Consider the following 26,040-nt stretch of genomic DNA (forward strand, 5'->3'; position numbering starts at 1 on the left):
CCCATAGACATAAACGTTGCTTTTAATGTTTGTCCACCTCCCATCCTGCCTCCCCGTGCTTCAAATATAGCAAACTGAAGTGCTCCTCCCTCTCCCCCCACACTCCCTGCCCCAGCATCTTTTTATCTTAAGAGGAGATGGATAGAGTATCATCCAGGCCATGTTGCATTAGGTGTCCTCATTTACAGATTGCGAGGAGGATGGGGGGGAAAACACGCTCGGTATGAATTATTCAAAATCTATTGTATCAGTGTATGTTCTCTGAGCATTCACCACTGGCAAAGCAGACAGATTATTTTTCACTTTTAATTGTGTTGATACCTTATCTGCCTCATTGAAAGCAGAGAACAGTATTTGAAACCACATGTACCCGAGGAGCAAATAAAGCCAGTTACTAGGTCTATTATTTAAAGCCAAAGTAACCCATTTAGACAATGTTACTTTAACACAATGCCAAAAGAAAAAAAGGGGGGGGGGGCGGGGAGCCAACCTTGTTGCTATTTACTTTTGTAATGCTTGTCTATTACTATGTCAAACATGAAAGAGTTGAGTTCAGGGATAGATTGCTTAAAGAAGATCTGAACAGATTTAATAACCAGTGTAACAAAGGACTTCAGAATACCATTTGGGTACAAAGGAAGGCATTGTGTGTATCAAGTCCTCTATAATACTAAGCCCCTTTTGCTCAAAATTCAAGGGCATTTTAAAGCAATACAAATCCTTTGGAACTGATCACCTTGAGGACAAATACTGTTAAACTGTTTGATGCATCTATACAAAATCACAGTTTCTTCATTTTGTACACATTTTACGTTGGCAAGTTAAATGACTTTCTTTTCCATAGTTATGACCATTCTGTGTCTGTAAATAAAATAATGCCTGATTTTGAACAATTTCTGTGTTTTTTTAAAATTGCTGGAGTGTGTCAGCTAGCAAGTGATACACCTCATCTTATTTACAACAGACAACAGACAGAGTTGTAGTGTGGATTTGTACATTAGCTGCAATGCACACATTAAGTAACAGAGTGACTTGGTGCAAATTCAGAGCCGGGGAGAACAGTGTCCACACCAGAAAAAAAATTAGGGCAAAGAAGTGGCAAAGTGCATTTGAGGGTGGGTGAATTGTGTCCCACGTTGGACCTCTGAAACAGGAATGGGAAGCAACTACTTTCCAAGGGGTACTTGCCCCCTGCCCGCCCCCCACAAAGGGGTCCTTGGGGGAGACGCCCTCTCAAGAAACTTGCATTAACAGTGATTATCCATGCTTCCAACCAGTCTATGAGTTTGGCTTTTCTGCATTTACAAAGAACAGGTCAGTCTGACAGTCATGAAATGTGCCCTGTTAGTCTATTCACATAAAATGCCCATACAGACCAACATGTGATCATTTTCAAAGTCTCTACTTATATAAGACTCGTTTAAAACAATGTGGCCTGCTTGATGGTACAGAGTAAAAAGATCTAAGTCAAAGACAGATTATGACAAAGCTCTATCTAAATTCAGACCAGCTAATACTTGCTCAAGAAGATTCCCTATCTACCTATTTAGCTGGATTAGGGTTGCCAGGTCCAGATCTTGAAATGGCCTGTTGCAACTTTAAGACTTGCACAGAAAAAAGAATCTCCTTAGATGGGGCATTTCTGTCATTGTGGCATAACATCTAACTCAGGTGAAAATGTGCCTTTTATGCAGCAATGTCCAGAGTACATGCTATGTTCCCAGAAAAGAAATCCAAAACTGTGGAAGGCCTGGTACTTTGGCCTTCTGATTCATTTGGTAATTAGAGATGCAGTGATTTCTCCCCAGAAGACTTATTTAAATGACACAATGGGCCAATTCAGTCAAACTACTGAATGGCAGCCCATAATGTCTGGAGAAGGGAGAGTGCAATATTCTGGACATCACCCTGAACATCCAAACCTACCCCAATTGATGGCTTAAACAGCAGTTTAAATTGTCTTGAGCTGGCCCTCCATCAGTAGTGATCCGAACAGGACCCATTCTGAGGCTGCAGAGTGGGGCATGCAGAATTCTTTAAAGTTTTGTGCAATGCAGGAGGTAGCCTTTCTCCTTAAAAACAAAAAACAAAAAATAATTTTGTGCTAAGCCTGTGTGCCTCTCCCTGCCCACTCCGCCCTTTATGTTATGCCATTTGCAAATGGCAGTTGATGCAGCACTGGTACCACTAGACTTATTCCTGGCAGATGGCTCCATCTAGCAACCATTCCCCACCCCCGCCCCCGAAAGAACCCTCAGAATGATGTTCCATAACGACGTAGCATCATTCCATGGGCTTTCTGGGAACAAAAAAGATCAGATGATGCTGACCACCACGAAGAGGCCTAATGGTTCTAGTACTGCTTCAGTCGTCACTTGCAAAGGTGCTCATAAAATATAATACAATAAACAAAAAGAAGCCAACCCTGCACAGAGCATCTGTGTGGCGCTTTGGGGCTGGCTGTCCCCCCTCCCTCTTCCTCCTGCCCCGGTCTCTCCTCTCTTTCACTTCTCTCCGTCCGCACACTCTCCAGACCTCCTCCCCTCCAGATCCCCCCCCCACACAGAGCTGCGGCGGGCGGCCAAGATGGGCCCCGCCGCCACCGTTTTTCCTCTCCCCCGTCCGCCTGCCACCGCGGCTGCTTTTCTCTCCCCACGCCCGCTGCCCGTCACCACCTTTCTCTCCCCGCGCCCGCCGCCGCCTTTCTCCCCCCGCCGCCTTTCTCTCCCCTGCCCGCCGCCGCCTTTCTCTCCCCCTGCCCGCCTTTCTCTCCCCTCGCCCCGCCGCCGCCTTTCTCTTCCCCCAGCCGCGGCCCGCCTTTCTCTCCCCTCGCCCCGCCGCCGCCTTTCTCTTCCCCCACCCGCGGCCCGCCTTTCTCTCCCCCCGCCCGCGGCCCGCCACCGCCTTTTTCTCCCCCCTCCTCAGCCGGCTGGCCACCGCCGGCACTTTCTTCCCCCTTTCCTCAGTCCTCACTTCGGAACTCTCACAGCGTGTCGTGAGAGTTCCTCCACCAAATCCTGGGCACGCATGTCCAAAGAGAATTAAATATATAGATAATACCAATGTTGCCGGTACCAGAGAAAAGTACACTGCCTCATTGAAACCTTAAAACAAGCCTTTGAATATATCTGAATATTTCTTGTTTAATATCTCCGGATTAATATCTCCATCTCTGAATATCTCCTGTTTAATACATTTCTAACTACAGACACCAGACTCTCTCATATAACAGGTGTATGCCTTTGACAGCTGTAGAACAGGCAGAAATGAAACAGGTCAATTGTACCTACCCCTGCACCATCAGGCTGGGATAAAATATAGCGGATGAATTTCTTCTGTTACATAGGAGCTCTCTGTTTTTTTCAGGGCAAAAACCCAACCCTACATATACGACACTGTACAGCTATGTTTTTCATAATCTGGAGTCGTTTTTGCTCTCTTGCCATTTCACATATGGAAAAACAGAACTGCACAAAGGCTACCTTTTTGTGGCACTTAAGATATTGCCTAGAGCATTTTTATGAACAAATAGCTGGGTATTTATCCTTTGTTCCTTCTTAAAGCTGTTTTTGTCTCTCTTCAGGAAAACAGGATTACTCGGAAGTCTCCCCCACTGAAATCAATTCCCAGCTTTGACTGTATCTGCAGTGACTGTCTGGTCCCTGAGGCCATTCGCAGAGCTAACATATTCTTCGGTAAAGCATTTGGCACCAACATTCAGCCCCTAATTTGGTCTGATGCAAGTGGAATGCTTCAAAGTAGCCATACAGCAAATATGAGTCATTTTTTCAGTGATACAAGAAAGTTCCCTGCCCCCTCCTCCCCTTCCCCAGGCCAGCTGGCAAAAGGACAATTATGAGTGCAATAAGCAGCTCAACGATATGAAATAAAACAGCATTGCATCACAGATACCAGTTAGCTTTGATTTTGCACTGTCACTACTGCATTTTTAACAAACAACTTCTGGGCAAATGCACATGCCTTTACGTATAACATAAGCTCCAACTGTAGCTTAGGGGATGGCATACAGAGGAACAATTGGGACAAAGTAAGAAAACAGGTACTGTGTGTCACACTATGCAATTTCCCCCCTAGAATGCAGATTTCCCCCTATCCTTTATCTGCCGGCTTTTCGTATTCTTAAGCATAGTTTGGACAATACTTCAACCAGTCCATTTAAAAATGTAGGAGAGAAACTTGGGTATGCATCCCTGCTCAGTGTACCAGCGCAACGTATTATCTAAGTGTGAGTGTGTCATGGTGATTCATCCAACCCGCCTCCCCTCCACCATCAACACACAGCTTTAATACTACTTTAAAACAGCATTAAAACCGTGTATTTCAGGATAGTTCTGATGAACCACTTCATGTGGTTAGGCAACAGTGCACTGAGACATCCATGTTCCTTCCCCACACCTTTAGGATGGGTCGATCAGAGTATTGTCAAAATCAGCCCTGTGCGAGTAGAGTATTAGCAGCAGTGAAGGCTAACTAGCATCTGTACTTATCTTGGATTTAACCCAGCTTAGAACCCTAATTAGGGTTCCCAACAGCACTCCAATCCTTATGTTGGGTTGAGACTAATAGTAGACAATTGCCACTAGAGAAGACTTGGTATAGTCGAAACGCGTCTGGCAACAACACAAGACCAAAGAGATGCTGGCAAAATTACGACATGATACTTAATCTTCTAATTAAAACATGATACTGGGAACATTCATCTATACTTCTCCCATTTCACTGGCAATTTTGAAATGAACTATTGGACTTTCCAGTTGGACACAGATACTATCTCAATGGTCATTTTGTATTGGTTTTATTTAGACATATAGATATATTTTTATTGATTCTGATTTATTAAATCTTGCATAGTTGGACAGCTTTCCAAACTATTACTATTATATGAAATATTTGTATGTAATATTTGGATTTTTTTTTTTAATGTTCTGATAGTCTGTTGAATCCAAACAGGTATTCATTCATTCATTCATTCATTCATTCATTCATTCATTCGATTTCTATACCGCCCTTCCAAAAATGGCTCAGGGCAGTTTACACAGAGAAATTATAAATAAATAAGTTGGATCCCTGTCCCCAAAGGGCTCACAATCTAAAAAGAAACACAAGATAGACACCAGCAACAGTCATTGGAGGTACTGTGCTGGGGGTGGATAGGGCCAGTTACTCTCCCCCTGCTAAATAAAGAGAATCACCACGTTAAAAGGTGCCTCTTTGCCAAGTTAGCAGGGATTTTTGTTTCTTTTGTTTGCATTAGAACCCTAATTAAACAGGAATATTGGTCAGCTTTAGGTTTTCCAATTCGGTGTTGCAAATATAATGCTTGACTGTAAATTTATAGTGCGGAAGGGTAGGAAGAAGGAGCGTTGATCCCATAATTGCTTAACCATTAGTAAACAACCAGAAGTGTTACATCTACATTGGTCCTCAGTGTCCATTTCAGGTACATTTGTAAAAGTAACACAAGCATAAAAAAGTTATCCAAACAACCAAAGCCTCTGGGGCAGACTTGTTCACTAGTCTTCTATACTAGCATAAGCTACTCTTGGCTGTAAGGTAAAACAGGTACCACCCCATCTCTGCTCCATTTTAACTTGTGTGACCATGGAAATGGCCTGTGTGGTGGTCCAAAAAATGGCCACTGCGTACGCGCAGAGGACTAAACTGGCCCTGCAATGGGCCGAATTGGCCCCGGAAAACTGGGGAAAGGCCAGTGGGGGGAGAGGGAGCTGCTGGAGACCCTTGCCTGCAGCTGCTGCAGCACCCCTCAAGACTGCTGCAGCTGGCAGTGGTAAGTAATTCATTATTTCACACTAACCCTCGAACTGGGCCAAAACTGGCTCAAATTTGAACCAAGCCAGACCCCCTGTTCAAGGGGGCAAAACCAAATATGCCCAGTCGAAATCCAGTTCAGATTCAAAGCAAACTGGGCAAACCGGTTTTGTGCACATCCCCACCACCAGAGCCAGAGAGCCAGAGAGCCAGAGAGAGAGAGAGAGAGAGAGAGAGAGAGAGACAGAGACAGAGACAGAGACAGAGACAGAGAGAGATGTGATCTCATAAGCTTACTTTTCCTAAGGAAAGTATGCTAAAAAAAATTGGGCAAAGACCCATGGAAAAGGGGTGGCATATCTTCTAGGAAGATGGGAAAATTAAAATGATCTAGTTTTGAGGAAGAATTATTATTATTTTTTTAACATTTTATATACCGCTCTTCCTTCAAGGAGCGCAGAGCGGTGTACTACATACTTAGGTTTCTCCTCACAACAACCCTGTGAAGTAGGTTGGGCTGAGAGAGAAGTGACTGGCCCAGAGTCACCCAGCAAGTATCGTGGCTGAATGGGGATTTGAACTCGGGTCTCCCTGGTCCTAGTCCAGCACTCTAGCCACTACACCACGCTGGCTCACTACACCACACTGGCTCACATTTATACATGGGAAAAATTGAAACATTTTATTTAGAATGATTGCAATACCTTTTAAAGTAGTATTTGAAAATAATATGGTTTCAGCCAATTACACTGCTTCAAAAGGCCTACATCAAAGATTTAAAGGTAGTAATGGTCATGATCCTAGCACTGCTGCTACATTTGTCTGGATCACTAAACCAGACCCACCAGCATTTCACAGATGCACATACAGACCACTTACAGTGCCAAGGATCACTGTCTGAGCTTTTTCTTACCTATGCACACACACACACACACGGGTGCGTGCGCGCACACAGACACATTTTTGAAGGCTGTAGTCCACCTACTCTATCTGTTTACTCTTGAACAGCTTGTTCACTCTGTTTTAAAGAGCATGTTTGTTCTGATGGCAACAATAGACTTGAAAGCCCATAACTGCCCTACATACAATTGTCAGCAGTTCATAATGAGCTTTACCAGTGTGAGAGGGTAGTGCACTGTATGGTGTCTTAGTATGCATAAACACACATTTACATGTATGTGCAGGAGAGCCACTGATCTACTCAGTGATTTAACTTTGAAGGGCCAAGAGAACAGGGCTAAATCTTGAAGACGGACCAAAACTAAAGCATTTCACAACATTCTAAATAACAATCCCCACAAGCACAAAATAGTGAGTCATTCACCATGGAACTGTATCAGAAGATAGGGACAAGCTTAGGCATTTGCTGAATGAGCAAAACTCTTAGGACTTCACTCAGGGGTTCTCGATCTTGGGTCCCCAGATATTGTTGGACTAGGAACATAGGAAGCGGGCATATACCGAGTCAGGCCATTTGTCCATCTAGCTCAGTATTGTCTACACAGACTGGCCACAGCTTCTCCAAGGCTGCAGGCAGGACTCTCAGCCCTGTCTTGGAGATGACAGGGCAGGAACTTCGAACCTTCTGCATATAAGCATGCAAATGCTCTTCCCAGAGCAGCTCCATCTCCTAAGGAGACTATCTTACAGGGCTCACACATGTAGTCTCCCATTCATATGTAACTAAGGCGGACCTTAATTGAGAGAGAGAGAGAGAGAGAGAGAGAGAGAGAGAGAGAGAGACTACAACTTCTATCATCACAAGCTTTTGGGCTGTGACTGGGAATGATGGGAGTTGTAGTCCAACATCATCTTGGGTTCCCAAGGTTGAGTACTCCTGACTTAGCTGGAAAAACTGAAGAATGCAGAGCATCTTCAGATATTTGGTCCAAAGTAGGACATCCCGAGCATATAGCAATATGGTTTGGACTCCAAAACCTAAACCTTGGTGGCAGATTGCCTTCCAAAAGTTTCAGGCCAAAAGCTTAAAAAGGTCATGCACACGATTGTTTTCCTGGCATTGGAGGAAGGCAGGACACTATCTACCATTCCCCCCACTCATTTTGTCTTTCTCTGGATGCCACTGCTCATGCGGCTACATGATCAGCATTGCAGTGAGCGTTATGCTGATCTAGAGGCTGGAGGAATGACTCCCAGCCTTCAGATATCCCACAATACACCATGTGAGTAGCACGGTGCATTGTAAAAATTCCAGAGGCTGGGTTGGTTCTTTTCCCAGCCTCTATGACCAAAATGGTTGCTGGCAGCCCAGGTGGTTGCACACACGACTGGAGTAGAAGGGTGCATGCATGCTCTCCTATCTCATTTTTGGTTCAGGTTTAGAACGGAACCAATCCCGACAGTTCTCATGAGCAGCGTTACCTGGGGGGGGGGGCTGTGCTAGCTCAGGTAGAACTGGTTGTAAGAATGACATCAAGGCCTTCCAACTGTAGCTGGAGAGTCTGAGATGGTCTTCCAAAACCTGAGACAAGGAGGCTATTCACACGATTGTAGAAAATCGGGCTAGCCTCTGCTAGCCCGATTTCCTACAACTGTGTGAACCACTAGGCTCAGCTGCAAGCCCGGTGGTTCCTGAGCGGGTAACCTGCTCAAGTAGCCCACCCCTTAAAATGGTTTTGCAGAGCGAGCGCTCCGCAAACCCATTTTTTTGGGATCGTGAGTCGGTGGGGCGCAGCTCTGCACCACAGCTACTCACGAGGAGAACCCCAACCAGGAGGCTTAAAAGCAGCCTTCCGGCTCGGGGGTCTCTCCAGTATACCCTGCGTGCTTGCGCAGGGCATACTGGAGCTTCTGGGAGCCGCACGGCCCCCGAACTCCCAAGCCCCTACTGGCTGTCATGGAGCCGGCAGTCATGTGGACGGCCGATCCAGCTGCCTAGGCAGGGCTTTCTGATCGTCTGCAGGGAGAACGGGCTTAGCCCACTCTCCCCACAAACAAAGCAAAGGTCTCACTGATTGTGAGACCCGCCTCAAGGACTGAAAACCAGTGGTGCAAGCTAGAAATCTTCCTCACTCACAAGTTTTAGTTTACAAGGTATGACTTTATGTTCAGTCAAAGGGATCTCTTCAAATGGGTGAATGGGAAAGAAAATGACACAGTAAGTGTGAACTGATTCACATGAGAGCAAAAGACCAAAAACATTCCCAAGTTTTCTTGCCATTACTGATCTTCTCCTATAATGCATAACCAGAGGAGAGTGTTGGGAACATTGTACCATAGCTAGACCTCAAAAGGCCTCATCAGCAACAAACAAGTGCCAACTTGCTCTAGAATGCATCTATGAATTCTCTTTAACAACAAAGGGGTCAGCATATGGATCCATGTGGAATGGGTTTCCTAAAAATATATTCTCATCCAAATTAACATCTTAGGGAAAATCATTGGAATTTTCTGGTATTGCTCTTCTAAAATTAGATTGAAATTAGATGGGGGGAAAGATCTGGATCCACTTATTCTTTCATTTCCAAACTCGTGAAAAAAGAATAATGATAAAATTAGTTTTTAAAAATTACATTTCTCTGCTTTGTAAAGTCTGTAAAATTGTTTTTGGTCTTTTTGGAAGCTCCAGGTGGGAAATCACACAAAGATAATTTAATATCCGTAAAGATTCTGATTTGAGAAAGAACCAAGTACTTTTACATTGCTGAATGCCAAATACGGGGTTAAATTATTGCTGCTTAAAAAAAAAATTCAGTGCACTCTAACCTAATTTAGGTAGGGCCAGACCTCTAACCCACTGAACTCTAAACTGTCACAATTTCTGATTGTGTTACAACCAGCTAACACTTATCCAAAGGGCCATCCACTGTTAACTACTCTTCATTTTTCTTCTTCCAGGGCCTCAGGATTTATACCACCAATTAAGACAATAATGAGTGCCCCTGGCTGACCTCCTAGGAGCAAGAATTAATTAAGCACAATATTTCTTACTAAAGAATGACACTTTCCCAAACCATGCATGTAGCTGCTCTTGTTCCAGATATTATTGTATTGCCATCCCACACTCCCAAATTGTCAGTCCAAAACTAGTGCAATATTTCTTCAGTTCATATTTTCCCAATGTACTAGGTACTGTAAGAATCTTTAATTATCTTGGTTGCAGTTCTTCATTCACAATTACTTAAAATGAAGTAATTAAAGATCTACAGCAAAAATATAATTTAGATCAGTAAGGCAGAATTTTGTAGAAAGAATCAGTTTACTGCAGATGAGCCAAGAACATTACATCAACTCCCACCCCCACCCCACCGGTTGTAAGACTAAACAAAGAGAACACGGACCTCCAAATTTTCACTGATGCATTTGAAAGTAAAAATGCTTGTTTGTTGTTTTTGGCACCTGCTTTTGGTTTATTTTCTTCATTTTAGGCTCAAGGTTAAGGAAGAGCCAAATTTATATTTGCATATTTTAAAAAGATTTTTAAAGCTCTTATTTTTCTTATGGTCAGTTTATTCTTAGGACAAAAAAATTACAAATTATGCTAAATTAATAACCCAAATATCCTTTAACCAACAGACCCAACTTGCCCAGGACAACCCTTATTCATGGACTGTTGTCCCAGAAAAAAATTCTACTGCCCAACAGTTCCAATTTTAAAGAAGCAGTAGATTAGATTGGAAAGGGCCATGGTACTGCATACGTCTACTAGGGCTGAAGCCTTGGGAATAGACATCCCATAAGGCTTGTATAATACCAAAGCGAAATACAAACTTATGAAACTACAGACCTGTCAGCTTGACACTGATACCTGACAAGACCCTAGAACAGATTACTAAGCAGTCTGTCTGTGACTCTTGACTTTCTACAAGTGAGTCTTTTGCCTGGCCCTGACAGCAAAACAAGGTCATGGTCTTAGCATGCATGCTGTGGAGCCTACAGTGTCCACTGATTGTAAAGGAACTAGTTATAGATATGCAAGATCAATAGGCAAATACAGATGAGTTGATGTGTTTATCATTTAAAACTAATCTAACAATTAAAGAATGCCTGTTTATGCAGCTTACGTAAATGTTCACTTTGGTGCATATGTCCTCAGCACCTCACTTATGCATTGTTTTCACAACCATGTCCTGAGCTTATATGGTCCACAGTGACTGCTCTTATCAATCCAGTCTGAATATGTTCATGGTGCAGCAGTTGTCTGAGCACTCTACCAAAGATATATATCTTGATTTACTGCATGCATCAGATGCTTCTGAAATATCATTTGCAATGGTGCAGCAAATTGGGATCTGTGAACGTGGCAAGAACTATCAGATGACCACATCATCATGGGCAATTCAACCCAGGCTAACAAATAAAACCAGCACAGATTTAATAATCTGGAGGGGACAGGTAGATGGCTTTGGGTTCCCCCAGGCTTATTGTTTTGGGGGATTTCAATGTCCACGCTAAGGCCCCCCTAGTGGGTGCGGCTCAGGATTTCATGGCCTCCATGGCAACCATGGGCCTGTCTCAATTGGTATCGGGCCCTACCCATGTGGCGGGACACACTCTGGATCTGGTTTTTGCCGACCGGGAAATAAATGATCTGGAGGTGGGGGGATTTGAGATCACTCCCTTGTCATGGACAGATCATCACCTGGTGGGGTTTAGTTTGACTGCTCCGTCTGCCCTCTGCAGGGGTGGTGGGCCGATTAAGATGGTCCGCCCCCGGAAGCTTATGGATCCGCTTGGATTTCAGACGGCCCTCGGGGAGTTTCCAGTGTCCAGAGCTGGTGACCCTGTCGAGGCCTTGGTTGATCTCTGAAATGGAGAGATGGCCCCGGCTGTTGACACGGTTGCCCCCAAGCGCCCTCTCCGGCTTGGTGGAGCCCGTTCTGCTCCTTGGTTTTCCTCGGAGCTTAGGGCGATGAAGCAACTTGGACGACAGCTAGAACGACGCTGGAGGAAGAGTCGTCACGAATCCGATCGAACACGGGCTAGAGCCCATTTTAGGGACTATGCCGTGGCGGTGGGGGCGGCGAAGAAATGCTTTTCTCAGCCTCCATTGCGTCTGCTCAGTGCAGGCAAACAGAGCTGTTTCGTGTGGTGAAAACTTTGCTCCACACATCCCCCCGGACAATGGGGGAGGAGTAATCTACGGCTCTTTGTGATCGGTTTGCCTGTCGCTTTGCAGATAAAGTCGCTTGCATCCGTGCTGACCTGGACTCCAGAGTTTTGGCAGTTCCGGCAGACATGCCTTTGGTACCATCTGGTCCCGTTGTGTTGGATTCTTTTCGGTTGGTGCGGCCTGAGGATGTGGACAAGATCCTGGGCAGTGTGCGGGCGACTTCGTGCGCTCTTGACCCTTGCCCTTCATGGCTAATAAAAGCTGCCAGGGAGGGGACAGGTAGATGGCTGGAGGTGATAGTTAATGCTTCGTTGAGGGAGGGCAGGATGCCATTGTGCCTCAAGGAGGCGGTGGTAAGACCTCTATTAAAAAAGCCCTCCCTTGATCCCTCCAACCTGGACAACTATAGACCTGTATCTAACCTTCCCTTTCTGGGCAAGGTGATGGAGCGTGTGGTGGCATCCCAGCTGCAGAGGGTCTTGGATGATACGGATTATCTGGACCCTTTTCAATCTGGCTTCCGCCCCGGGTATGGGACTGAGACTGCCTTGGTCGCTCTAGTGGATGACCTACGCCGGGAACTAGACAGGGGGAGTGCGTCCCTGTTGGTTCTGCTGGACCTCTCGGCGGCCTTCGATACCATCGACCATGGTATCCTTCTGGGCCGCCTCTCGAGTATGGGGATCGGAGGCACTGCGTTGCAGTGGTTCCAGTCCTTTCTTGAGGGGAGGGTCCAGAAGGTGGTGCAGGAGGACTACTGCTCGGCCCCGTGGCCGTTGGCCTGTGGGGTCCCGCAGGGTTTGGTCTTGTCCCCCATGCTGTTTAACATCTACATGAAGCCGCTGGGAGAGGTCATCTGGGGTTTTGGACTGAGTTGTCAGCAATATGCGGATGACACTCCGCTCTATCTCTCCTTGTCATCTGATCCTAGGGAGGCGGTGGATGTCCTGAATCGGGGGCTGGAGGCCGTGATGGGTTGGATGTGGGCTAATAAACTGAAATTGAATCCGGATAAGATGGAGGTACTGTTGGTCAGTAGGAGAGCCAATCGGGATGAGGAGATTTTACCGGTTCTGGATGGGGTTGGACTCCCTTTGAAGGAGCAAGTACGCAGCTTGGGGGTACTACTGGACCCGGCTCTGCTTTTGGAAGCTCAGGTGGAGGCGGTGGCCAGGGGTGCCTTTGCATGGCTTTGGCTAGTGCGCCAGCTGCGTCCCTTTCTCGAGAAGGCAAATCTGGCCACGGTTACCCACGCCTTAGTCACGTCGCGGCTGGATTACTGTAACGCGCTCTACGTGGGGCTGCCCTTGAAGAATATCCGGATACTGCAGCTAGTGCAAAATGTGGCAGCGAGGGTTTTATCCGGAGCTGCCCGCTGGTAACATATCACCCCCATTTTGAAAGAGCTGCACTGGCTGCTGGTTCGTTTCCGGGTCCAATTCAAGGTGCTGGTGACCTTTAAAGCCCTAAATGGTTTGGGCCCGGGGTATTTGAGGGACCGCCTGCTCCCAAGGGTTGCTGCCCGCTTGACTAGGACATCTGGGGGGGCCCTGCTCCGGGTGCCGACAATGAGGGAGGCCCGGCTGTCATGCACTCGGGACAGGGCCTTCTCTGTTGCTGCTCCTAGACTCTGGAATGCTCTCCCGGTGGCCATTCGTTCCTCGGACTTCATCACAGCTTTTAGAAAGCTTTTAAAGACTTGGCTTTTTACCCAGGCTTTTACATAATCGTTTTTTACTGCTGTTCTTGTGTGTTTTTTATCTGCTGTCTTGTTTTTATGTATGTTTTTACCTTGATGTTTTTACTGCTTTTATTGTATGTTTTAATTTTTGTAAACCGCCTTGGGGTTTTCTTTTAACGAAAGGTGGTATAAAAATGTAAAAATAAATAAATAAATAAATAAATAAATAAAAATTAAAAATAAATAAATAAATAATTCTGGTATGAGAGAGAAAGGGTGTGCTGTTCATTGCATGGAAGAAGAGAGGACTTGGTTTATGTCTGTGTTTAGGGAGGAGGAATTCTCTAAGTAAACTTTCCACTCTCTTGCACTAAATTATAGGAGTGGGCATTGCCTCCGAGCTGGGGGAGGAGGGAAGTATATTCAATCCACTCCTTCCTCTATGAGCAGGAGCAAAAAGCCTGAGCTCCTCTCCGGGAGTCCACCAGACCAAAAAACCCCATCCCTGATGATCCTCTCATCTTCGGCAGCCACTACCTTAAACAAAGCCCTAAATTTAGGACACTCCCCCTCCCCTTTTCAGCTTGCTCCTTCTTCCCTGGCCAGGCAAGTGCATTGGCCACCCAATCCCTGGCCTCCAAAGGGGAGTTGTTCTCTAACTCCACCCACTTCATTAGCCTTTCTGCACCCGTTTGCAGCTGTGGAGCTGATACCCTTGCTATTCCCTCTCCACCCTTCTGCTGCCTCTTGGGCTGCCCTCGCCCATCCCCCAGCAGCTGTTGCACACATCTCTGAACCCTTCCTGACTTCTGACAGGTAATTACTGGGGTTGTCCTGGCATCTGGAACTTCCTGCTTCTTCCGGCATCCTGCCGTTTGACTGGGTAAACAACCCTGTCTCGCAGAGGAGGGTAGGAAATCCCGACAGTTTACACTATGCTACTGCTAGCAATCTATGCACAGTATGCAAAGGGCGATTGAAGAAGTTGGCTTTCCAGATGTTACTGAACTACAGCTCCCATTAACCCAAGCCCCAACTTACTGTGGCTGGGAATGATGCTAGTTGAAGTTCAACAACAGATGGAGAGTCAAAGCTTCCTACCACCGGGCTACTGCATTTGGCATATGCATTATGGTTTTCTAACCAGCAACAGGGTAGAACACCTACCCAGAGTAAACTAGATAGCAGCTATGCATTCCTTATGGGCAGCAACTGAGATCTCACAGAAGCCCTTAAAGCAGATACATTATTTCCCAGTTCTCCAAAAATAAATACCTATAGAGAGCCAACTCTAATAGAGAGAAACAAATCTGCAAGAACTCAAACTATAATGTCAGAAGCAATTACAACCCTGTTAGAACATCTTTTGTTAACCTCCCACACATGCACAAAAACTGAAGTTTGGCATTGACTGCCATTCAGAACACTTTCAAGCTTTTCCACTTTCAGCACATTTACAAGGCCTCGAATTCTGTGGAAATCTGGTCCTTAAAATGACCCTTCCTATGAACAATTGTGTCAGTCTACTGATGTTCACAACACACTGCATACAATGAATAAGAATATGTGGAAATTTAAAAATGTAGGGTTTTTTAAAAAAATCCTAACAAATTTACTGCAAGGGGAGCTTCTGTAAGCGAGAGCCTACCCTACCTTTCTTCATAAGATACAATAAAAAATTTAACGTTAACTTAATAAATAATTTAATTTTTGAAAGAAATACATCAATAAACATACCATATTCAAAAGCAAGAATGAATGAATGAATGAATGAATGAATGAATGAATTAATTAATTAATTAATTACATTCTTATACCATCGCATATGCAAGTCCCTGGGTGGTTCACAATCTAAAAACACAATTAAAACATTAACATAATTAAAACAGTTTAAAATACTGATAAAAACTCTGAAACTTTAAAACTATAAACTAAAAGCCTGACTAAACAGGTATGACTTCAGGTCCTTGGAATCAGTTAAATATAGTAAATGGAAGCAAATTTAGTTTTAACACTGATGCTTCTTAAAAAAGGCAAAAAGTTTAGCACACGGATGCATGCACAATGATAGTCACTTGCATCCTGGTATCACTCAGTATGGTTTACTCAGTAAAAAAACTATCAAATATTTTCCCAACATTTAGATGTGAAGATATTTAAGATGGATCTCAAATCCAAATAAATTTGCCATGTCTGTTCATAAGGGAAGCTATTTATGTTAACATCCTCACTCCTCAAAATGCTGTTCTGTCATAAGCCCCATTAAAACTAATGGGGCTTGCATGATCACAGACTCAAGAATTGCAGCCTATGGCTTTTTCTAAACTAACCGGGCAGTAGAAAATGACAGCAAATGACATTCACTCCTACTTTAAGGGTTCTCTTCACTGCCAGAGAAAGTAAGCAGTAAATGTACATCTGTCCCAAAGCGATTTAGATTTAAAAACAGCAGCAGCAGCAGCAGCAGCAGCAGCAGCAGCAGCAGCAGCAACAAAAACACCTTTACAGGCCAGAAGAAAAATAAATGTGCCCCAAATAAAGTCAATTCTGCAATGTCAGTGCTTCTTTGAGTACTTGGTCCAGTGTGATATACCTAGGAGGAATATATTTATATTTATTTATATGGGAGATACTTTTCTTATTTGGGCTCAGTTTATTATTGTGTTTGGCGTCTTTAGCAGTCAAGAATCTTGGAACACTGCAAGGAATTCTAAAAAATGTCCACATTTCCTTTGCCTTCATGTCATTCAAGTGTATATCATAGAAGAGACAAGATTCCTTTCTCTCCATGCCATGACAGAAAAAGTTACTTAAGTAGGTGTTCCCAACCTTGGGTACCCAGATGTTGTTTGTCTACAACTCCCATCATTCCTACCAACAATGGCCTTTGGCTTGTCACAGGAGACATTTCTCTGAAGATAAGCTGAACTACTTTTGTTTATTAGTATTTTTTGTATGCACTAGCTGGGCTGGGTGCAGAGCATCTGCACCTCTAGTTCTTCCCGCCCGGCCATCTGCTCCCGTTTCCTTCCTCCGCCCATCGCCGCCGTTTCTGCCCGCCCACCCCTCCCCCCTCCAGTCCTGCCCACTCCCGTATTCTCCCCCCCCCACCTGCTTGCACTCACCGGAACTGTCATTTTCCTGCCCGGCCGCCCGCACCGCTGTTTCCTTCCTTCCTTCCTTCCTTCCTCCCCATTCGCTTCTGCCACTGTTTCCTTCCTTTCTCCTACCGTTTCCTTCGTTCTTCCCCCCTGCCCTCCCCTGCCACTGTTTCCTTCCTTCCTTCCTCTGCCCGCCGCCTTTTCCACCCAGCAGTGGCGCCGTCATTTTCCCGGTTGGCTGCCCATCGGCCTGCCGCCGCCGTTAACTCTCTGGACTGCCGGCTGCTGCCATTTTCTTCCCCCCACCTGTCTCCGTCGCTATCCTATCTGGCAGCTCTCTGAACTCTCGTGAGAACTGCCACGCATGGGATTAGCCATGGGTATGCCTTAGTGAATTATATATAAAGAAGATGTCACCTTAAGTGGCGCAGCGGGGAAATGCTTGACTAACAAGCAGAAGATTGCTGGTTCGAATCCCCGCTGGTACTATATCGGGTAGCAGCGATATAGGAAGATGCTGAAAGGCATCATCTCATATTGCGTGGGAGGAGGCAATGGTAAACCTCTCCTGTATTCTACCAAAGAAAACCACAGGGCTCTGTGAGCACCAGGAGTTGAAATTGACTTGATGGCACACTTTACCTTTTATGCATGTATGTATTTATTTTTACATTTATATGCACTATGGTATAAAATAAAGGCAAAGGTAGCAGAAAAGAAATATTAACCCAGCAAGCAACAATGGGCTTTTTTTTTTGATCCCACAAATCTCACAACGAAATGCAAAGCTTTTGAGTGTCCAAAGTGCTTAAGCAAAGCAGAGCTTCTCTTCCTAAGAATTAACGAATCCTACAAGTCTGAAGCACTACTACTACTACTACTATTACAAATATTTATATACCACCTATATACCACAACTGCTCAAAGAGGTTTATACAGAAAATAATAATACACAAAATGCTTTTCTGTCCCCAAAGGGTTCACAATCTAAAAATAAACATAAGGGAGACACCAGCAACAACATGAGAGATGCTGTGTTGAGTTTTACAGAATTTCAAATTTCTGTAAGCATATATGTACAATGTGATTTACCTTCATCAGCAGATTGGCTGATAGGTCTGAACTAACTTAGTGCACATGCAATTAGGGATATGAGCATGTACATCTCACTTCCTATCCAGGTATACTGTTCCAGTTTTCATAGTTGTGTATGGGAGGAGATTCATCAGAACCATCTTCTCATGCAGTATTGAAATCATATGTGAGATAACCACCCTCTTACCACACAATAATAAAAACTGGAATAATTGTGCCACGACAGGGAGTGGGAAGAGAGTGCTCTAGTCCCTAACTGCTTGTAGGTGGGATCATTCCAGATGTATAGTCTGATCTGGCCCTACACTTGTTTGAGTTGTACTGTACATTTGATTTGCATAGTGCCTTTTTGTACACCGGAAATTAGTGCTCTATAGTTGTACTGACCGTTAAAGTTCATTATTTAGACCAGGGGTTCTCAAACTTGGGTCCCCAAATGTTGTTGGCCACTGTGGCTGGGAATGATCGAACCTGTAGTCCAACAACATCTGCAGGTCCAAGTTTGAGAATCCCTGATTTAGGTTAACTTATTCATGAATATATATTCTTTGAAAGCGAACCTTAAAGCATACAGATAGATATTAATACCTGGGAACTTCCCACATCAAATAGACTTAGATGGAGAAGTCTGCGTCATGACGCCATATATATGTTTGGGGGCACCATGTGCGGCTTCTACAGGAGAAAAGAGGGTGCAGAAAGGTCAGTGCTGAAAACTCTGACCCTCACACTGGCCAGTGTCCAGACTAACCTTCTGGCGGTATGCGAGGTTTTTCAGTTGCGTGAGGGGAGTTTTTCTGGCAATCTGCAGCTACATGCCTTCCAAAACAATGTCCTGGAGAGCTGGGAGAGACTCCTGGAGATGGTTTTGGGAGGTCCAGGAGACTGCAGAATGAAGAGAGATTGCTGAACAATGTCCCTCCCCTGCACAATACCAAAAAACCTAGCAAGTTCTCAGAAGGTTAGTCTCTGGATGTTGGTCCCTGATATATTTATTATTTCCTTCCTTTATAGGAGGGGTAGGCAACCTTGGAGCTTCAGCAGCTGCTGAACTACAACTCCAGTCATCCTCAGCCACAATAAGACCATCTGGAATCCTGTGTGGCTTGTATGCCCACAAGAGTGCCTCAGCCACACTGCCGATGTGCAGGCTGCTGGGGGGAGTGTCACTGCTCCAGGCAGCTTCAGTACTGCCAGTAAGGACCTCACTTACTTTGAAAGATGCCTCTTGCCACCCTCCCGGCACTGCCCTCACTCTTCTCGCCGCCCTCAATCAAGCCCAGCTTGAACTGTCGAACTAGTTCAGTCAAACCGACTGGCTGGCTGGGTTGGTTTGACTGAACCGGTTCGTGAACCTGTGGTTTGGTCCAAATTTGGTTTGTACTGCAAAAAAGAGAGATAGCCCTCTTGCCCTCACCCCTCTCATGCACGCTTCTCACCCTCACCTCACTCGCGAGCCCTGACTGAACCGTCGAACTGGTTCGTTTCAAACCGGGTTCAGTTTGGTTCAGTCTTGGACTGGCCCCTTTGGACTGGGATTGAACCTGTTCTCCACATCCCTAGTAAAAAACTCTGGACTACCTGGCAGAGCAGCGGCAGGATTGGCCACATTCCTGGTGCTTCACATGAGCAGCCCTATCCCGATAGGACTGCACAAGTCCCAGTAGGGATGCTCATGTGAACAGCCTCACTGTGTCAGACGTCTGTTACAGAAGTCCCATCTGGATGCAGAGCATCCAAATCAATCAAAGCTAATAGAGATAAACATTTGTGTAGCCAAATTCACTCAGAATGTGGGCATTTGGTTACTGTCTACAATGTTGATCTCCTGGTGAAGCTTGAAGAAAATGCCCAACTGGGGATCCCATGCTTTGTTTAAGATTGACACTAACATGGGAAACTGCAGTGGATTAAATTTATGGGCATTTTGTCCCTTAGCATCCACATGAGACAGAAAGGCACCTCTGCTATACAAACAAATGTGCTGGCGCAAACTGTAAAAATGCGAGTGTCCTTTGTGCATTTTGCAGTTTGCGCCCTCTTTTTGTCTTAAATGGCTCTAGGCAACTTTGTTACATATACAGCTTGTGCCAGAAATCCAGGCTGTGTGTTGCCAGCGAAGGAATGTCGCCTTCTAAACGCTTAGAACAAGGGACAAGGCTCGAACAGACAGCTGAATCTGCCAGAGCATTGGTTTTTCTTGTTCACCAGCACAATGCTGGCATTATTTGGGAAAGCAGCCCACTACATCCCCCACCCTTTTTGCAGGCTTTGTTTCAATGGGGAGTAAAGTCAGAGTGGGGCTTTCAATAAGAGCCTTACAACCGCTGAGACTAGCATTTCTTTTTTAAGTACTACAAGCTGAAGGTCAAGAAACCGACCAGAAGAAAACAGCCTCTGAAAGATGCCATTTCTGTAAGGAAAAATTACACTTGGGAAATGCAAATACTCTTCTCCATACTAAATGTCTCAGCATGTTTTTAAATAAGCACACCTGCTTTATTTAGAGCAGATAGCTGGTAACTTCTGGTTTCATTCAACCATCAGACCAAGCCATGCCTTGTGCTTCACAAACATTTAGAACACACAGGCCCGTCCTTGGGGCAGGGCGACCAGGGCGATCGCCCCCCAGCCCCACTCTCCTCCAGGCCCTGCATGCTTCCCCCTGGCAACTACCTGCAGCTGCTTCCTCTCCCTGACTGTCCCTGAGATGCTTGAGCCACTGCTACTCAGGAGGCATGTGGGCCCAAGAGGGAGGAGGTGCCCGGCCAGCAGGCCCTGTGCACGGGCTGCGCAAGTACTCTTCCCCCGGGCCTGCCAACCACATGTAGGCTGCAGCTGCCTTGGGCTCCAAGGAGACCTGACTCCCGAAGCTCCAAGCCGAGTGGCTGCTCTCAGAGAAGGCTGGCAGAGCAGGCACAGGAGTGTGGTGGCTGGCAGGGCCCATGCACTCTCTCCCCAGCACCCCCCCCCCGCCAGGGCCATGGCCACTTCCCTGTTTTCCTGCTGCCGGAGCTGCGCCGCTCAAAGCAAGGCTGTTGGCTTGGAGAAGGCGTGCAACCCCTGCGAGCACTCTCTCCCCACTGCCCCCAACCACCTACAGCTAAGCAACTTTCTCCCTGTCACAAGCTGCTCATAGGTGTGCGAGCCAGGAGGAGGCACACAATCTCTCCCCACACCATCTGCAGCTGCGCTCTGTCTCTGCTGCTGCCACTGTGCACCAAAAATCATTATCTGGCCACACAGCTGCGGCCACTGCTTGTTGCTGCCATTTTCCCACCACCTCCGAGATTTGCCAGTCCATACCATCCACCACCACCCCCCGTTTGGTGCTCCCATGGTTGCTGCCTGCTTCAGCCTGTCTACCCACCCACCATCAGCAGTTGCTGCTTGCTTGCCAGGTGAGTGTGGAAACACACGTACCAGCAGCTTGTAAGGAGGGAGGGTGGTACAGTGCACACATATGTTTTGATTACTTCCCAGTTAATTTTAGATCACGCCTTAGGAAGGCCCCACTCTGAATGTACATGTGCACACACTTATGTTATGTATACTAAAGTTGTGCTGTAGAGTCGGTGTCAACTCCTGGCGACCACAGAGCCCTGTAGTTGTCTTTGGTAGAATACAGGAGGGGTTTACCATTGCCTCCTCCCATACAGTATGAGATGATGCCTTTCAGCACCTTCCTATATCATCATCATCATCATCATCATCATCATCATCATCATCATCAATTTTATTACAGCCATTGGCCAGCAGAGCCTTCCTATATAGCTGCTGCCTGATATAGGTGTTTCCTATAGTCTGGGAAACATACTCACAGAGATTTGAGCCAGCAGCCTCTTGCTCCCTAGGCAAGTTACTTCCCTGCTGCACCATTAGGTGGCTTCTATATGTATACTACATAATGTATATTATACTGAAATGTTAAGGAGGCCCTGCACTTACTAATTCGCCCCCAGCCTGCGAACTTGCCGACATGCCACAGCAAACTCTGATTTAAAACTACTTGATTATTCTTGTTATTTATTATTATTACTGACCCACATGTTGTGTAGTGTTTTGCCAGAATTTCAGATTGACTCTCACTGCTGCAGGCATACAAAGAAGAGCCAATGGTCTTGCACAAGACTGCAAGTGCACAAATACATACAGTTGCACACCTGCACGTGGAGAGCTCAGTTTACATGCTTGCATTTCATAAAGTTATATTCTAGCTTTAAATATCAGGGTGGGCTGATTGGAAATGCTAGTGTATGGCACATGTTCTTCTTGCTGTTGTATTTTATTTGCCGCTTTTCATCTTGGGGCCTTAAAACACCACACAGAAAATAAAAGCAGCACTAAAACATAAAAATACAGAAGACACCTTTATCCACCCTCTTAGCACTCACCTTCAGAAATTCATACCTTCATGACCATCTCCATGATGAAGTAGCCACAGGAGAAGTAGCTGTGGACAGGAACATCCTGCCTGCTGGCTGAGCAAGGCGGCTGCCTAGGACGCCAAGCAAGGAGGGGCACCAATGGGTCTGGGTAATGTGTGCCCACCACCACTGTTCCCTGCTCCTGCAGGCAGGTGCATGCACTGCGGGTCAGTGCCACGAGTCAGCCAGCCACGAGTCCACCAGCCACAGTGGCCAATAGCCAGGGGTTAAGATACCTTCTGCATTAACCCCATTAAAACCAGTGCAAGACCATAGAAATTCTAAGTACCTAGCAATAAAATCAAAACTAGAATTTAAAACATCCCTCTTGGGAATCCTAATTTAAAGCCAGGTTTTAGAGAGACCTTGTTCTGAGGAAGAATTAATTATTTAGCAATTTCCTTTTTTTCAAATGTCCTAAATTTGATTTTTTTTTTTTGTAAGAACAACACAAAAACCCAAAATCCAGCATCCAACATCGTCACTACATCCTTGTAAACAATGATGAGGGAAATGTCAGGGACTGAAAATGAATATAATTTATTTCTAGCCATTATTCATGCACCTTCATTACCACCATATGGTGTTTTATAGCAGGTTTTAAAATATTCCATGCTCTGAAGATTGAGGTACAGAAAATCAGATCAGAATAGCTTGTGGAGAACAGCTGAGAAGAAAGAGTAATGGCTGGGGAAAATAGGGTTAAGAAGGGCCAAGAGCAAAAGTGTTTGGTGAAGGAAAAGAGGGAAATTATCATCTCTAAGGTATTACTGCAAGACAAATAAGACTCTTATGACAAGATCTGGAGGGGGGGGTGCGATATGGAAAAGGTTAAGTTAATCAAGATGAAAGATGACCAATTTGCTGACAAGTGCTTTTGTGAAGTGAATGAGTGAAGGAGGATTTGGGTAGTGATACAAAAGAAGAAGGAGCAGCTCATTTCCTTATCTGAAGTAAATGAGAGTGTTTCAATTGACTTCTGCAGGCATTGGACTAGGTCCCCAGAGTGATTACAGGTGAATATCAATGTAGCAGGAAGGATGTCAAGAAGAAAAGACAATAGAATCATCCGCAGAAACAAAAACCAAAGAAGAATCTATTTCCCATTTGCTCCACGGTAAGGAGATTTAGCTGAGTGGCAATGAGAAGCACTGATTCTAGAAGTAGGATGTGACAATTTTAAAAATCTAATAGAGAAGAGAAAGTTATGTACTAAAAAAGGATGGTCCAAATTAAATGACTTCTACACCTATACACAATGTTGCAGACAACAAACATATACAGGTGGGAGGAGTAATACAACAGAGAAAGATTAGTAGAATGATGTAAAACAATGCACAAATCAAGAGGAAAAAGGGAAATTTAAACGGGTATAGAATGCATTGGACATTTGGTATGGGGTAGACAGGAAATCGAAACTATTAAAATAATTAATAATTTTAAATGGCTTGTTTTTGCTGTTGCAAGATTTGAGATTTTAGACACCTCAGGATTCAGAAACTGAGAGAAGACTGGTTGTTTCAGGCCATATTACTACCATGTCTTTAAAAAATTGCTAAAATAACTGACTCTCTTGAAGATTCCTCTACTATGTTGACTAAAGAAATGATTAGATGTTACTTTTTAAGTAAAAGAACATGGTATTTTAACCATTCACAAAAGGTCATCAAGACCAGCTTTCAAGGACAACTGTCGCCCAAATCAGACAGACAGCTGTACACTCAGTCATTCACGTTTGTGTGGATGATTGTGAGGCGGGTCTCATGATCCGTGAGACCCGCTTTTCCCAAAACTGCGGGGAGAGCGGGCTAAGCCCGCTCTCCCCGCAGACGATCGGGCAGGGAGCCCTGACTGCAGGCTCCGTGACAGAGCTGGCAGGGGCTTGGAGGAGCGGGCAAGCTCCAGCATGCCCTGTGTGAGCTCACGGGGCATGCTGGCAATTCCCCTGGAGCCGGGAGGCGGCTTTTCGCTTCCCCTCCGGGGGTCTCCTCATGAGTAGCCGCAGCGCAGAGCCATGCCGCGGCTACTCACGATCCAATCGCCCGGGTTTGCGGCGCATTCGCTCCGCAAACCCAGGCTAAGGGACGGGCTACTTGAGCTGGTTAGCCACTCAAGAACCTCTGGGCTCGCAGCCGAGCCCGGTGGTTCTTACAATTAGCAAAAACCGGGCTAGGCTCTCCTAGCCCGATTTTTGCTAATCGTGTGAATAGCCCCTGTATCTATGTGTTCTTCCATATCTGTGTTCAGCATAACATGTGAACGACTATACACAGGTGCAGATCTGTACAGAGGGTAGCTTCTATTCTTGCATGTGATTTCAGAACAGACTTTTACTTTATTTCTGCTGAACCACTGAATTTGCCATTTAGGTACATTTTTGTGTTCCTTTTCCATTCTGTACAATACTCGAAGTTATGCTTTTATTAATGTACCCTGTCAAGTTCTGTGTAAAGCGCAAAGTAAAACTAAAGGAGCCTATGGATTTGCATAATGACAACCCTGGGTCTGCCACAATTCAACATTGCTTCAGTGAAGTAATTCACAGTAAGCAGCATGGAAGTGTAGTGCCTTAAGGGAGAACAGAAGATGATACAAAAGTTGAACACTGACAAGAGCTAATAACAGCTAAATTATGGGGAATATATGCCCTCTTGAGGTTTTGTTAGCCATAAAAATGAACCGAAGGCGGCAAGGAAATAAATAGTATAGGAGGCTATAGACTGAAAAGAGCTTCTGCTCCCATTTCTTTCTACCATTCATATCAAGTAATAGCACTCTATGTGTTCACCTTCTCTTTTGTTGCCTTCCATATAGAGTCTCCCAATTCCTCTGCCACCCCATGCTCTCCACTACAGGATGAATTCATCCTATCATGTACATGGCAACAGGGCTGAGGGAGAAAGGCTAGTATATACCAGAGAGTATACAGGTGAAACTCAGAAAATTAGAATATCGTGCAAAAGTCCATTAATTTCAGTAATGCAAATTAAAAGGTGAAACTGATATATGAGACAGACGCATTACATGCAAAGCGAGATAAGTCAAGCCTTAATTTGTTATAATTGTGATGATCATGGCGTACAGCTCATGAAAACCCCAAATCCACAATCCCAGAAAATTAGAATATTACATGGAACCAAAAAGACAAGGATTGTAGAATAGAACAATATCGGACCTCCGAAAAGTATACAGTGTACTGTGCTTGATTGGCCAGCAAACTCGCCTGACCTGACCCCATAGAGAATCTATGGGGCATTGCCAAGAGAAGGATGAGAGACATGAGACCAAACAATGCAGAAGAGCTGAAGGCCGCTAATGAAGCATCCTGGTCTTCCATAACACCTCAGCAGTGCCACAGGCTGATAGCATCCATGCCACGCCGCATTGAGGCAGTAATTGCTGCAAAAGGGGCCCAAACCAAGTACTGAATACATATGCATGCTTACACTTTTCAGAGGTCCGATATTGTTCTATTCTTCAATCCTTGTCTTCTTGGTTCCATGTAATATTCTAATTTTCTGAGATTGTGGATTTGGGGTTTTCATGAGCTGTACGCCATGATCATCACAATCATAACAAATTAAGGCTTGACTTATCTCGCTTTGCATGTAATGCGTCTGTCTCATATATCAGTTTCACCTTTTAATTTGCATTACTGAAATTAATGGACTTTTGCACGATATTCTAATTTTCCGAGTTTCACCTGTACATGTGAAACCCAAAGCTACACCTACAATGGTATCGCCACTTTTCCAAGCAGCCATGATAACAGTACTTGCTGGCTCTCCACATGTATAACCTGATTACAATACTGTTTCTCCAAACGCATGGAGGAAACCAAATCTAATGCTGTGAATCAACTTGCAGAGTTTT

The 26,040-nt window shown here is 45.1% G+C and overlaps 1 protein-coding gene across 11 annotated transcripts in view; it reads right to left on the minus strand.

Moving 5' to 3' along the window:
- Positions 1-26,040, minus strand: part of RARB (retinoic acid receptor beta) — a 490,600-nt gene that overhangs the window by 80,211 nt on the left and 384,349 nt on the right. Inside the window, exon 1 of one of the 11 annotated variants that reach the window (XM_053263914.1) lies at positions 1,927-2,003. The exons of the other annotated variants lie outside the window; for them this stretch is intronic. The gene's annotated coding sequence lies outside the window, so the exon portion shown is untranslated. Of the gene's footprint in view, positions 1-1,926; positions 2,004-26,040 lie in introns of those variants that run through there. 11 annotated transcript variants of the gene reach the window in all.

Source organism: Hemicordylus capensis, chromosome 6 (assembly GCF_027244095.1).
Source record: "Hemicordylus capensis ecotype Gifberg chromosome 6, rHemCap1.1.pri, whole genome shotgun sequence".
Taxonomy (NCBI): Eukaryota; Metazoa; Chordata; class Lepidosauria; order Squamata; family Cordylidae; genus Hemicordylus; species Hemicordylus capensis.